Source organism: Rissa tridactyla, chromosome 2 (assembly GCF_028500815.1).
Source record: "Rissa tridactyla isolate bRisTri1 chromosome 2, bRisTri1.patW.cur.20221130, whole genome shotgun sequence".
NCBI classification, from domain to species: Eukaryota; Metazoa; Chordata; class Aves; order Charadriiformes; family Laridae; genus Rissa; species Rissa tridactyla.
Genome location: NC_071467.1, coordinates 166,188,332 through 166,202,155, shown reverse-complemented (window position 1 = coordinate 166,202,155; position 13,824 = coordinate 166,188,332).

Here is a 13,824-nt window from a genome sequence, read left to right as displayed (position 1 = left end):
ACATCAACAAAAAGAGAGCCAGGGAGAATCTCCATCCCTTACTGGGTATGGGGGGGAAAGTTGCAACCAATGACGAGGAGAAGGCTGAGATACTTAATGCCTTCTCTGCCTCCAATAGTCTGCCTTCAATAGTCAGACCAACTATCCCCACGGTGCTCAGCCTCCTGAGCTGGAAGATAAGGATGGAGAGCAGAACAACCCACCCATAATCCAGAAGGAAATAGTCAATGATCTGCTTCTGCACCTAGACACACATAAGTCTATGGGGCCAGATGGGATTCACCCAAGAGTACTCAGGGAGCTGGAGGGAGAGCTCACCAAGCCTCTCTCCATCAGTTATCAACAGCCTTGGTCAACAGGGGAGGTACCAGATGACTGGAGGGTGGCTAATGTGACACGCATCTACAAGAAGGGTCGGAATGAGGATCTGGGGAACTACAGGCCTGTCAGCCTGACCTCAGTACCAGGAAAGATCATGGAGAGGATCATCTTGAGTGAGCTCTCACAACAAGTGCAGGGCAGCCAAGGGATCAGCGCCAGCCAGCATGGGTTTAGGAAGGGGAGGTCCTGCTTAACCAACCTGATCTCTTTCTATGACCATGTGACCTGCCTTCTGGATGTGGGGAAGGCTGTGGACATTGTATATCTGGATTTTGGTAAGGCCTTTGACACCGTCCCCCACAGCATTCTCCTGGAGAAGCTGGCAAATCATGGCATAGACAAGTGTACTCTTCACTGGGTTAAGAACTGGCTGGATGGTCGTGCCCAGAGAGTTGTGATTAATGGGGTGAAATCCTCTTGGCAGCTGGTCACCAGTGGTGTCCCTCAGGGCTCAGTTTTGGGGAAGGTTTTGTTTAATATCTTTATCAATGATCTGGATGAGGGGACTGAGTGCACCCTCAGTAAGTTTGCAGATGACACCGAACTAGGTGGGAGTGTTGATCTGCTTGAGGGTAGGAAGGCTCTACAGAGGGACCTGGACAGGCTGGATCCATGGGCCAAGGCCAACTGTATGAGGTTTCATAAGGCCAAGTGCTGGGTCCTGCATTTTGGTCACAACAACCCCAAGCAACGCTACAGGCTTGGGGAAGAGTGGCTGGAAAGCTGCCCAGCAGAAAAGGACCTGGGAGTGCTGGTGGACGGCCAGCTTGACATGAGCCAGCAGTGTGCCCAGGTGGCCAAGAAGGCCAACAGCATTCTGGCTTGTATCAGGAACAGCGTGGCCAGCAGGAGCAGGGAAGTGATGGTGCCCCTGTACTCGGCACTGGTGAGGCCTCACCTCGAGTGCTGTGTTCAGTTCTGGGCCCCGCTGTACAAGAGGGACATTGAAGTGCTGGAGTGTGTCCAGAGGAGAGCGACCAGGCTGGTGAGGGGTCTGGAGACCAGGGTATCTGAGGAGAGGCTGAGGGAGCTAGGCATGTTTAGCTTGGAGAAGAGGAGGCTGAGGGGAGACCTCATTGCCCTCTACAACTCCCTGAAAGGAGGTTGTAAAGAGGTGGGTGTTGGCCTCTTCTCCCAAGGGAATAATGACAGGACCAGAGGAAATGGGCTGAAGTTGCGGCAGGGGAGGTTTAGATTAGGTATTAGGAGGAATTACTTTACTGAAAGAGTGGTCAGGCACTGGAACAGCCTGCCCAGGGAGGTGGTTGAGTCACCATCCCTAGAGGTGTTTAAGAAACGTCTGGATGTGGCACTTCAGGGCATGCTGTAGTGGCAGAGATTGTAGGTTGCTTGGTTGGACTCGATGATCTCAAAGGTCCTTTCCAACCATGAAGATTCTATGATTCTATGATTTTATGATTCTATGATCTTGGCTGTGGCAGCTTATCCATTACTTATTACTTGCAGACACTCTCTGTACCCAGACACTTTGAATGTCAACCTTTGCTCTCATGATCACACATACCAGAATTAAGTCAGCAGATGTCAGAAGAAAACAACTTGTCTGTCATGGTGAGAAGTGTTAAAAGATTTTTTTTTAAGGTCAAACCCAGAGTTCCTGCAAACATCCTAAAGTTTTCAGGCACAGGTTCTTCTTCTACTGAGACAAAAAGCTTTAAACAAGATTTAGGTAGGTCTTAGTTACCACAGTTTACACATACAGTCCAGCCTCTCCTTCCTTAACCGTGCCTGGTCTCGATTCATTTCTGTATTTGTGGCCTGAATCTTGTCTCAGTCCTTTCTATTTTCATTGGCTGTGATGGCTAAACGCTGGGTCCCTACCCCCAGCCCATCAACAGCCACAAACTAGGAAGACGTTTCTATGTTCCTGAGGACCTACTACAGTTGGCAGACTTGGGGCATCCTCAAGATAGGTCAGCAGCAATAACTCCAGCATAAAAGCAATAGGCCTTCATTAAGAGGCTAACAGAATTGTTTTCAAGCGTGGCCTGGATATCTGCAGTGAACTCAGAACTATCTCTAAGGAATCAGTGTAAGCAAATCCTGTTCTTAATGGACTTGGATTATACATTTAGGTTTCATTCTTCTCAAGGGAAATGCTAGGAAGTTTTAAAATATGAAAGACTGAAAACTGCTGGTGGTGTTCAGAGCACCCACACAGAAAGTGGGACTCTGAGGTAAAAGTTCACCCTCCAGCCAAAGGGATTCAAGCCTCACAATTTTTGTGGAATTTAACTTCCAGGCTTTAGACTCTCCTGCACAGTGGTGCCTTCTTCCCTACATGCCAGACCTGGGTGGGAGTGCAGGAAAGAACAGGCAACTCATGAAGCCTGGAAGGGAAAGAGTATGAGTAAGCAGGGTTTTCATGTAGTTGGTAGGACACTCATTGGGGTAATGTGTCTCCTGGGTGAAAGCACTGGCTGTGATGACATGGTATCACCACGATGACACTGCTCCTAACAGAAGTAAGCAGAAAGTCCTTCAAATTCCTGGAAATAGAAGTTTTAGATGCCTTTTCTTAAGAGAGGCTTTCAAGCTTCAGTTTCTAATTAGAGACAACTGTCAACATAAGTGTGGCTCAAGCTTTTAGGGCCCAGAGATTGATGGCATTTTAGGTAAGTCCTTTACGTATTTATCTTTTGGCACAAAGGATCTTTTAGAATAGCCATTTAAGCTATCTAGCTTTGCACAGGAAACTCAGACACTCAGCTTGGAGCAGGTTCATAAACCCAGACGGTAAAACATCTCAGATATGACACCAGCAGTTACATTATGTTGATATCTCAGATTGATCTGGGGGCAATTCCCACATCCAAGTGGCAACTGTCACTTATATCCTCATAGCATGGAGGGGAGAACCAGCTTGAGTGCAAACAAGGCTCCCTCTGCTGAGTTTTGGAGCCTGGAAAGCCAACTTGCTTCTCTAGACAAGAGTCGGGGCGTGAGTCAACAGATAGGTAGCATGAATGACCAGGGATTTTGGGTTGTGATGTGAGCTGCATCCTCGATCTAATGTGCTTCATCCCCCTCCAGAAAAAAATCAAGGCGAAACTTTGCAAAAAGACACAACTTTTCCATTGTTATTTAAAGAGTCAAAACTGTTCTTGCTGCCTCTGTATTGTGAAATCGTCTGAAGGAGAGCCAACCTTGTACAGATGTGTGACTGTTTTGAATGCTCACATACTGCGTGGAGAACTGCATCTTACTCTGGTCTCCTGGGTCAAAAGAGGGCCAGATTGAAGGGTGGAGTGAGGGAATTTCATGTCTTCGTTCTATAACTGGTAATTAAATAAAGCTTGTCCTCAGATATATTTCTGGAGCCACCCAGAATTTGATCTCTGCCTTTACACAAACAGCAAGTTCTGAGTGTGTTGGACGGGGACTCAGGATACATGGTCCTCTTCCCCCCTCTCCCTCTGGCCTTCTGAGCAGTAACTTCTTATTCCTGGATTTCAAAATCCCCATTTATAAAGACAGGATAATGAAACTGAACCTTCTTTTAAAGCGTTTTGAATTCTACTGATGAAAAGCCAGGTATTAATAAAAAGTGCTAACATTATTACTGCCCAAGGGAGTTTTCCAAAAAGTGTCCAAAGATTTATGTCTACTTAGGCTTCATCAACTTTTATTCTAGATTAGCCAGTACATAGCTTGGCTTCACTTACATTGTAATTTAGACCCCTCTTGCCCTTTTAAACTAGTCAGCTGTTTAAAACTTTTTTCAAACCTGTACCGTAAACCCATACCTGGAAAGTCTCCATGCCAGCATCCTTTTAGAATCATTGCCACTTCATCAGCTGCTATTGATCTCAACCTGGTGACGTATTTGTTTTTCTCTTCCCTGAGGGTGTTATTTATGCCATCCAGTTCATTAAATAAATTGAATAGCCAGTACTGGGAGACCATTGCCCTGTCAATTCTGAGAATGTGTTCCTTGTTGTGTTTCTGTCCCAGAAACCACGGACCTGAAGGCAGAGACCCAGAACATGTGTATTAAATCATGTGCCTGATTCACATAATCCCAATAAGCATTGTTCTTGTTTGTCTAGCATAACTCATCCCTGCCAAAGCCCAACAGACCTAATTTAGATTTACTATTGCTACTATTATTATTATCATCATTGTCTTTATTATTATCATCATTATTCTCTTGGATAAGTTTTATTGAACAATTTATGAAGGCAATTCTAGGTTGTGTGGATCAGGATGTCCTCATGATACAGGGCAAGAGAACTGTGACCCATCTGTAGCAGACCTTTGTGGATCCTGGAGCCAAAACACCACTGAGCAACTCGGAAGTGTTCAGAGAGTAGCAACATCATTAAGGACAACCTGGATGCTGGGAATAACCGAAACAGCTGTGTATCTCAGGCTGGATTTGAGTATACAAAGGACTCATGAGTGACTGGACAGCAAGACGTTTGTAGTTCAGTTGACCCAGTTTCGTAGACGCACGCACACACACACACAATTTCAGTTACAAAGGTTATTTGCAAGCTGCAGTGGTCCCCAACATAGTAAGAATACCTTTGCCTTGTTCCCAACCAGGATACCTAATAGTGGTATCTTAGATGTTAGCAAATCTGTCGTTAATTAACAGGTACCTTGATCTTTACAATGTAAAGAGGTCTCTCCTGTCGTTGAGGACAAGTGCTATGGGGCATACACCGGTTTGATCCTAACAAACAAAGAAGGGCAAACTGCGCTCACTTTCCTCCTCATCAACAGCTCAATAATAAATATACCCATGACTGTTCAAGCTGGAGCAGGGTGTGTGCATGGCTCTTTCCATGTATAATTAATCAGTGTTGGTGCTCACCTGAGCACCTGAAATTGCCCAAAAATATGTGATCACAGCCCCCCGATGGGGCCAGAAGCAATGACCCCTTCAGTGCTTGCTCAGTGGAGCATGTGGTTCTCCATCACATTCATACCACCCACAAACAAGCAGTGCGGGACGTGACAATTCGCCCAGATGCCTGTCTGTCTAGAAACAAAGTGAATATGGATGAAGGGACTTTCTTTCTACATCAACATTCAGCTCCACAGTCAGATCATTGAATTTTAAATTGTCGTGATTCCCAGATGAAATGATGGCATTAGACCCATTGACCCCGGTGTTAAGCGATCAAGCAGGGTATATGGAAGGAACGGACTTGACTGTGAACAAGCTGAGACTGGAAATCAGGTTTCCAACCATTTGTAATGTGAAGTTCTGGGGATTTAGAGGGACGATGTGTCTACATGTTTTTAAAAAGTGTGAAAAATCCATGGAAGGCACTGAATGAACTGGTATTTGATATTTATGATGTGAGTGTTTAAGTATCTGATTGAGTGAAGGCTTTGAAGAGTGATATCGTTGCTGTTTGTTAATCATATTTGCTTATCACATACATTATCATATTAAACTAATTCCCCTGAGCTTCCACTGGTTCCTTTCAGGAGGCAGAAAAGGACTTGCACCCTCTTCAAAAGAACAGGGTGAGTTTACTGGTATTAACATCTTGCAGGTGCCTGATGAATGCTCCTTGCTTACACATTCTTCATCAGGCCAATAAGCAATCTGAAGTCAAGAAGGCATTTTCTTACCATAAGAGATTGGCAGTAAAAGTCGATTGGGTTTTTTCGGTGTGTTTGTTTGTTTTCATTTCTTTGTTTTTCATCTAGTGTGCTTGCAGCCCAGAAAGCCAACCGCATCCTGGGCTGCATCAAAAGAGGCATGGCCAGCAGGTTGAGGGAGGTCATTCTATCCCTCTACTCCGCTCTGGTGAGACTCCACCTAGAGTACTGTGTGCAGCTCTGGAGACGTCAGCACAAGAAGGACATGGACCTGTTGGAACGGGTCCAGTGGAGGGCCATGAAGATGATCCAAAGGCTGGAGCACCTCTGCTGTGAGGACAGGTTGAGAGAGTTGGGGGTGTTCAGCCTGGAGAAGGCTCCAGGGAGGCCTTATAGCAGCCTTCCAGTCCCTAAAGGGGGCCTACAGGAAAGATGGGGAGGGACTCTTGATCAGGGAGGGGAGTGATAGGAGGAGGGATAATGGTTTTAAACTGAAAGAGGGGAGATTTAGATGAGATATCAGGAAGAAATTTTTTACTGTGAGGGTGGTGAGGCACTGGAACAGGTTGCCCAGAGAAGCTGTGACTGCCCCATCCCTGGAGGGGTTCAAGGCCAGGTTGGATGGGACTTTGAGCAACCTGGTCTAGTGGGAGATGTCCCTGCCCAGGGCAGGGTGTTGGAACAGGATGATCTTTCAGGTCCCTTCTAACAAGAACCATTCTATGATTCTATGATTCTATGATCTGTGATCTGCTTTAAACATCTACTCATATTTTCTTCAGTTCCCTGTAAACAATTGCAAACACCTTTTAGGTCCTCACTCCCCTGTGAATTAAAGGAAGTCGGGACGGAGATCCAACTGTATTTTGGATGCTGGTCTTCGACCCATTATTTGTCAAATAAGTCTCTGTCATTTGTAAAGCAAGTCTGGTGGGAAGGTGGCCTCATGTCTGCACAGAGCTGTGGGAAACCTCTGGCTCCTCAGGATGGATTTAGGAGCTGAGCTGGAAAATAAGAGATCTAAATAAACTTACGAGCTGCATTGTACCTGTTGTTCTGTCTGTGAAGCCAAGTCCACTTTATCAGGCTCTATCAGATTTCTAGGAAATGATTAGGCTGCCTTGTCTTACAACCACTGATGCTTAATGGAACAAGGAAATTAGTTTATGGCAATTAGACAACATCCACAGCCTAATCTCTCTGAAATGGCCTATAAATGTTTTTTAGATAGGCAGAGCCTGCTTTTTGCCAAGTCATTTCTTATCACACGGGATGAATATCCCTGAATAGGATCATACTTTCACTTTCCTTTCAAAATATACAGCAACCGGGTTGCTGTCATTCACCTCAGGGATGATCCTGAACTCTCATCTCTTCAAAGAGGAAACCTGGCCATTTTCAGGATTCATTTCTTCTTTGCTATCTGGTTTTCAGAAATGTACTTGCAACACACTTCAAAGTGGAAGAACATCTTTAAAAAGGGCAAGTACGTTTTTCTACACAGCCTAAGATCCAGATTGGTTTGTTTATTACAGATTTTCCTCTGTACAGCAGCAGGGACTCCAATTTGATGTAGGTAATCAATGAACACTAAAAGCATATGCAAGCAAATAGGGTTTAGGTTTTCTTTTTCATTTTAGAGTGGTTCTCTTTCTACCTCCTTATGTTTAAAACCAAATAATAAAAAAGAATAACTATGTTTGGACTACAAACATTTACGGGGAAAAAATTTGCAATGCAATTCCCAGTTTTAACAACACAGTTTACAATTATTTCATAGGGTGTTTGATGGTCATCATCTTTTCAAGGGAGACAGCATCCTCTTGAAATAGGCAACAAAAATGGTACTTCCATTGTTCGGTGGTAACGGCGTGAATCCCCAGTGATGAAGCCATTCAAGTATATGAAACGTTTTGCATGAAAGTATTATTCTCATTTACTGAATGCTCAAATAGAGATTTGGAAATTTCCATCTACTATTTGCTTTGAGACATTATTAACACAAGAAATGGAGCTTTTGTGATTTTTTGTGGGACTAAAACGATGAGAAATTTCAATGAAAAATATCATACTGTTTTGTCTCAATAATTCAGTCGAAGAGAAACCTTCCTGAAATTGAAATGCTCTAGTTTGACTTGCTGAAATGAACCTTTATTTGCGGCTTTTTCATCATTAAACTGTGTTTCTCTGTTGTGGTGGATTAGAGCGAGAGTCTCCAAAGCCATTTGAATATTTTTCCTTTTGTCAGAGAAAGGCTTTATGGTCAGATTACATCTCTCATCATGCACCAAGTAAAACTTTGTCAAAAGAATGCATGACTTATAGTAAGCACATGGTAAGCAAAGTCTATCAGTCAATTCATTCCACAAGAGTGCGTGAGATTTTGAACTACAGCTCCCACAAAGCAATGCACTAATAAGATAATACTGTCCAACTCATTGGAAACGAAGTACTTCACACCAGATCAGCAAAACAACAATATTCCAATATGATTTATCTAACAGACATTGATCAGTACATTTACCGTCTTCTTCAGGACATTTCCAATTTACAGCACTGCATTTCTGCCCAGAAATCATTTAGCTAGAAAAAACGTAACCTTCCCTATCCATTTCAGCCTTTTCAGAGTTAAGCTCCCAGGAAAGACTATCAGTGTAGGAACTATATCTAACAGTCTGTAGACACAATGATTCTATATATGTTAGTTTTATGCACATACATATCTATATAATAAATGCAGTACTGTGGGAATTATATCTATACATTTGTACTGCATCTGGCCTGAGGGGATCGCAATTCTGAATGGAAGCCATAAACTTCTCAGTAAAATAATAATTAAATACTTAAAAAGTCAAATTCCTTCCACTTTAGAGCCAACAAGTTTCTCCTTATTCAATGGACTTGCTTTTACACCAGCAATGGGGTTACTTAGGCAAGAAAAGGGATCGAAACTCAGCCTCATATCCCGGGCCTTGAACCCTTGAGTCTGAGACTTGAAGCAGCTTTGAAAACTTTGGAATCAGGTGGCTTTTGATGACGGGAAAAGGCTCATGGTTTGACGCATTGGACAGCTACTGGAGTACAGTATCCACCTACGTCTACGTCTGTAGAAGAGCAGCACAGCTGGGAACGTTCGCCAGACACCGTGTCCCAGTCTAACACTGTCAATCTGCCACGAGCTCAGGGAGGGGGAAAATAGCATCACCAGGCAAGTTCCTCTCAGGTCACTTCATGCAAAAAAAAAAAAAAAAAAAGAAAGGCTGGGAAGGTGAACAAGGGGATCCTGGTTACAGCAGAGCATCTGAAGTGTTTATCCTTGAGCCCTGCCAGGAGCAGGAGAAAGTGTTGTGTTTTGTTCCTATGCGCAGAAGTGAGACCATATTGAGGCTTGGATTCTCCTCTTAAAACGTATGAAAGTTCTTGAAGAAAGAAAACATACGCACACACAGAGCTGGCTGGCCCTTTTTTTCTAGGTACTGGAAGTCAGACTGTCATCTGTGTCAGATTTCCTCTTGGCACCAGAGCTGGCTGGCTCTCCCATCCAAGACCGCTAGCCAATGGCAACAGAAAATTTATCATGACTTGACTTCTAATTCAGTTTGCCTCTTCTTTCTGCTGCAGCCACAGCAGGCCTGGTCTGCTAGTTGCGAGAGGATTTGCAAACAACACACAAAATGTTCCAGGACAGCAAATCTACACAAATAGGGCATACTTTCTTCTGTTTTTTCAACCCCAGAAATAATAATAATAATACCCTGGCTGATTTATATATAGAAACTGGAGAACCCTTTAGAATTGACTCCATATCCGCTTTGACTGGATGGATGCAGAGTTTATTCTTGATGGAAGCTAAAAATCTAGGAACATACCAGGAGTTGCAGCAAAGGAGAGGAAGATGGGAGGAAGAAGAGGTCCTGGGTGGAAGATATTTTTTTGCTCTGCCAGCTGCTGCTGCTGCTGTGGCTGTGAGTGCCTGGAAAGAGGGAAGAGAGATTTGCCAGCCAAAGGGAAGGGAGGAGAAGAGCAGTGGAGAACGGGAGGTGCCTTAAGGAGGTGCTCAAGGTGATGGAGCCCAGAAAAAGGGGGGAAGAAGTCAGAAGTCATTCTCTTGCTGCAAGTTTACACATGCATGACATATTCCCTAATATCAGGATTCCTACTCTTTCTAGGGGAGGGGATGAGAGATGCAAGTGGGGAGAAAGGAAGGGGGGAAGTTTGTATCCAAAGCAGAGGGTAACACACTTGGTAAATAAATTCTTGGGACACATGGGAGTGAGGTGACGTCTCACAGCATGGGAGAGTTGTCAGCTCAAGGGGATGAGGATCGTGAAGGTTCAAGCAGGGGATTATTGGGTAACAACATGGAGAGCCATAGTGTCCTCCCTTCCTTTGCACATCTGCTAGTCGTCCTGGTTAAAAAAATAACAGTGATATTACTGGGATGGCTGCAAAGACAGGAGGTTCTTGGACTCAGCTGCTGAGCTCCAGGACCTTCTCTGAGTCAGTTGAGGGGCAGGATGGAGGAAGTGCAGAAGAGACATAACGTGCTGCCCAAGGTCAGTGAAACCAAGCGGTATGCAATCACACCGACATTTAAACGCAAGGCCATGGTATTTAGTTCCCATGCATGACCCCCTCTCCTTCCCTTTCCCACTTCATTATGCAGTAAATAAAATATGTCAGGCCCTGCTTTCTGGCCCTGAGGCCAAGTTACATATCATGACTCATGTCCATGCACAGAAACTCTTTCCCTCCGTTCTCTCCAAAAATGAAAATGGTCACTTCCAAACTTCCCTTTGGGAATTGTCCCTGGCTCCTGCTGCCTCTTGAGCAAGGGACCTTCACATGGTCATAAAATCGTGGTTGTGCCTATGTCCAGGCTATGCTTGTTTTATTTGCTAGCAGATGTGTAAGCACTAAGTCTTTCTTTCTGGATTAGAAGGAGACAGTTGCAAATGTGGTCTCCCTGAGACAGCCAATTTCCACTCAAAGGTCTTACAGTGTTTCACAACAATGAATGAGTGAATAACATTGCCCTTATTTTATGGGTGAAAGGTATCAAGGGTAAAGGGTTTAAGAGACTCACTCAAACTATATAAACTGTAATTGATGGAGCAATAACTGGGACTCACATCTCCAGACTCTTAGACAAATCTTTATTTACTAAAGTATGTAAGCACTTCTGTCAGCTCAGTGTTTCCTTCCCAGCTTCAGTAAATACCCAGACTGAAATCACAAACTTCCTTTTTTATTATTATTATTGCTTCTCTGCCCACATCCTTCATATACATGAGGATGCACATTCACGTGGTTATGTATGATTGAGAAAATTCCACATAGGAAGCTGTAAATTATCTCAAGTAACATGCCAGCAACAAGTTGCTGGCATGTTCTCCAAAGCTTTAGTATATGCAGTCCAAATGCAGAGCATTTAAAATAATTGACCTTACTTTATGCTTGCAACAGAGGACAGGCATGTGCACAACCCATTTCCTAGGGCTTAGCTAACACTCGATAACCTGGGATGCAGTTATGGCGAAATGGTTGATGATGGGGAAAACATGTCTAAAGCCAGCAAGGAGGAAATAAATCATGCTCACCAAAATGATCTGTGAAAAGCCAATTTTTGGAATGTCTAAGATAGGGCAGAACTACAAAGCCAAGATTTTTTGGGACATCATGTGAATTATGAGAGATGAGAGCAGGAATGCAACTCTAAAATAAGTAATGAAAGATGGGTTTCATTTGGAAGAATGTACAATGATTTTTATCTCTGTCTAGTTTGACTTTCCTGTGGATTATTCATGGTTTGTTTGACAGCTTTCTCTGAGCATGTGTTGCAGTGACAGGTCAACCACGGAGATGCTCATGGGCACAAAACTACAGGAAATATCAAAAGAGCTTGTCCTCTCTGACAGCTTGTGATACTGTCATTTATCTGGTTATTAAAGTCTTAATGTTATTTAAGGGACTCCCTTGCAAAAAGATGGATTGTTTGGACTTCAGCTGACCTGTGCCAGTTTAATCCAGTTGAGGAGGTTTTCTTGCTCCTAGTCTACTTGTCAAATATTTTCTTCTAATTGCCTCTGAGCCTTCTCTTCACCATGTCTCAGTGTTGCATAATTTTTTGTCTTCTCCTCCATACCCTAAGATACGGCAGGGTTATCAAACAGGGAGCAGAAGCACAATGGGGCTGAAGAACTTGACTGAAGTCACATCTTAAACTGTCAGCAGGGCCAGAAGTGGGAAGAGAGCCCTCTGGGACCCAAACTGATGTTTCATTGATTGTCTACACTTTCATCTCATCATCCATCTCGGAGTCATTTTGAGAATACACTTCCAAGAGTGCCTGGAGGTCTTGCTCCAAGATGAAGCTGTTTCTCTAAAGCTCTTTGAAGAAGATAGGGGAAGCAAATGATGAAAACTGAGGCAGCAGAGGAAAATTATTTCACTAAAGCTACAAAGTGGTGTAGGAGAATATCAGTTCCTCACCAGCCCCCATTCCAGTGTAATGGCCTTTGGATCTCCAAATCCTCTTCCTGAATTTAAGCCTGTGGATATCAGCTCCTCTCTCTGAGTAGTTTAGCAAATGCCTTTTAGTTGCACCTGTATGTTCTCTTATAAGCCTTAGTACCTCAGAAGTCTTAGACGACATGGTGTCGGTGCTCAGGAGAGGAAGCTGAACAGAATAAGTAAAGAAGACAAGCAGTTCAGGCTCCATGAATGTCCTGCAAAATTAAGCAGTGTGGATCTTTTTTATGGACCTGGAGAGAAGGGAATTCAAAGTCATAATATTGCCTGTGTGTCCAAAAAAAAATGGTTTAAATAGCTGCTAATCCCCCAAGCTCTCTTTACTCTGCTGAGTTTGTAGGCCTGATATCTCCTTGCACCAAGGCAGAGGAGCTCTGAGTATGGCACATCAGCCTGGGTGACGCTAAGGATCAGAGTGAAGCCAGCATGCCACAGACGATAACGTCCACCATCATCCCTCAGCAGCCTTGTTGTGTGGCCCACACCAGCAAGCTGTTCGGTTTGCTGGCAGTGAGGACCTGATGGAGCACAGATTTCCCAAGCCTTACACACTAAGACACGCTGTCTGTTTCTTGTTCTCCACAGTCTGGTCTTCAGCTTGCAGTGGTCGTCTACATGGCATGTTCCCAGCTGAGAATCCTCACAAGAGGACTCCTCTGTAATGATTTTTGTCTTGTTCTGCACACCTCCCTGTTGTCTGGCCCCACACTACACTCATTGATGTTGTAGAAGGGATGACACAAAAGATATAAGTGGTTGCTTTACTCTAAATCTATGGGGAAAAGTCAGAGACAACTTTAGGATGACGTGATGACATATGCACGTTTTCATTAAGGTCTCCAAGAAGTTTGATACCAACCAGCAAATATATACAATACCAACAACTGTACTTCTGCAACTACAAAACAACAAGGCCTGGAAAGTTTTCTGATGTTTCCAGCATGGATTAGTCACCCTTCTGGTAAGGCTTTGGCAGCTTTGATTGACGGTCAGTCCAACAGGTGGGGCTGACATACCCGGGACCTTACTTCATCCCACTGCTCTGCCAATACCAGAACATATCCTTCCTGAGAACTGGGGGGTGCAGATCACACCAGCATCCAAAGAACTGGGCTTGTTCAGCACATTCTTGTGTTCAGGGTGTGAAAACACACGTACAGTGCAGCCCTGCAGTCTGGCTGTTTTTCTGGTGGCATGCAAAATGTTCCTTCCTGTCCTTGCTTATTCAGAGTTTTTAAAGGTTGCCCAGCAGTTGGTTTTTTTTCAGAGAATGGGTGGTAATTTCCATTTGCTGGTTGAATTCCAATTTTTTCTTTCTCCTTAACTCTCCTG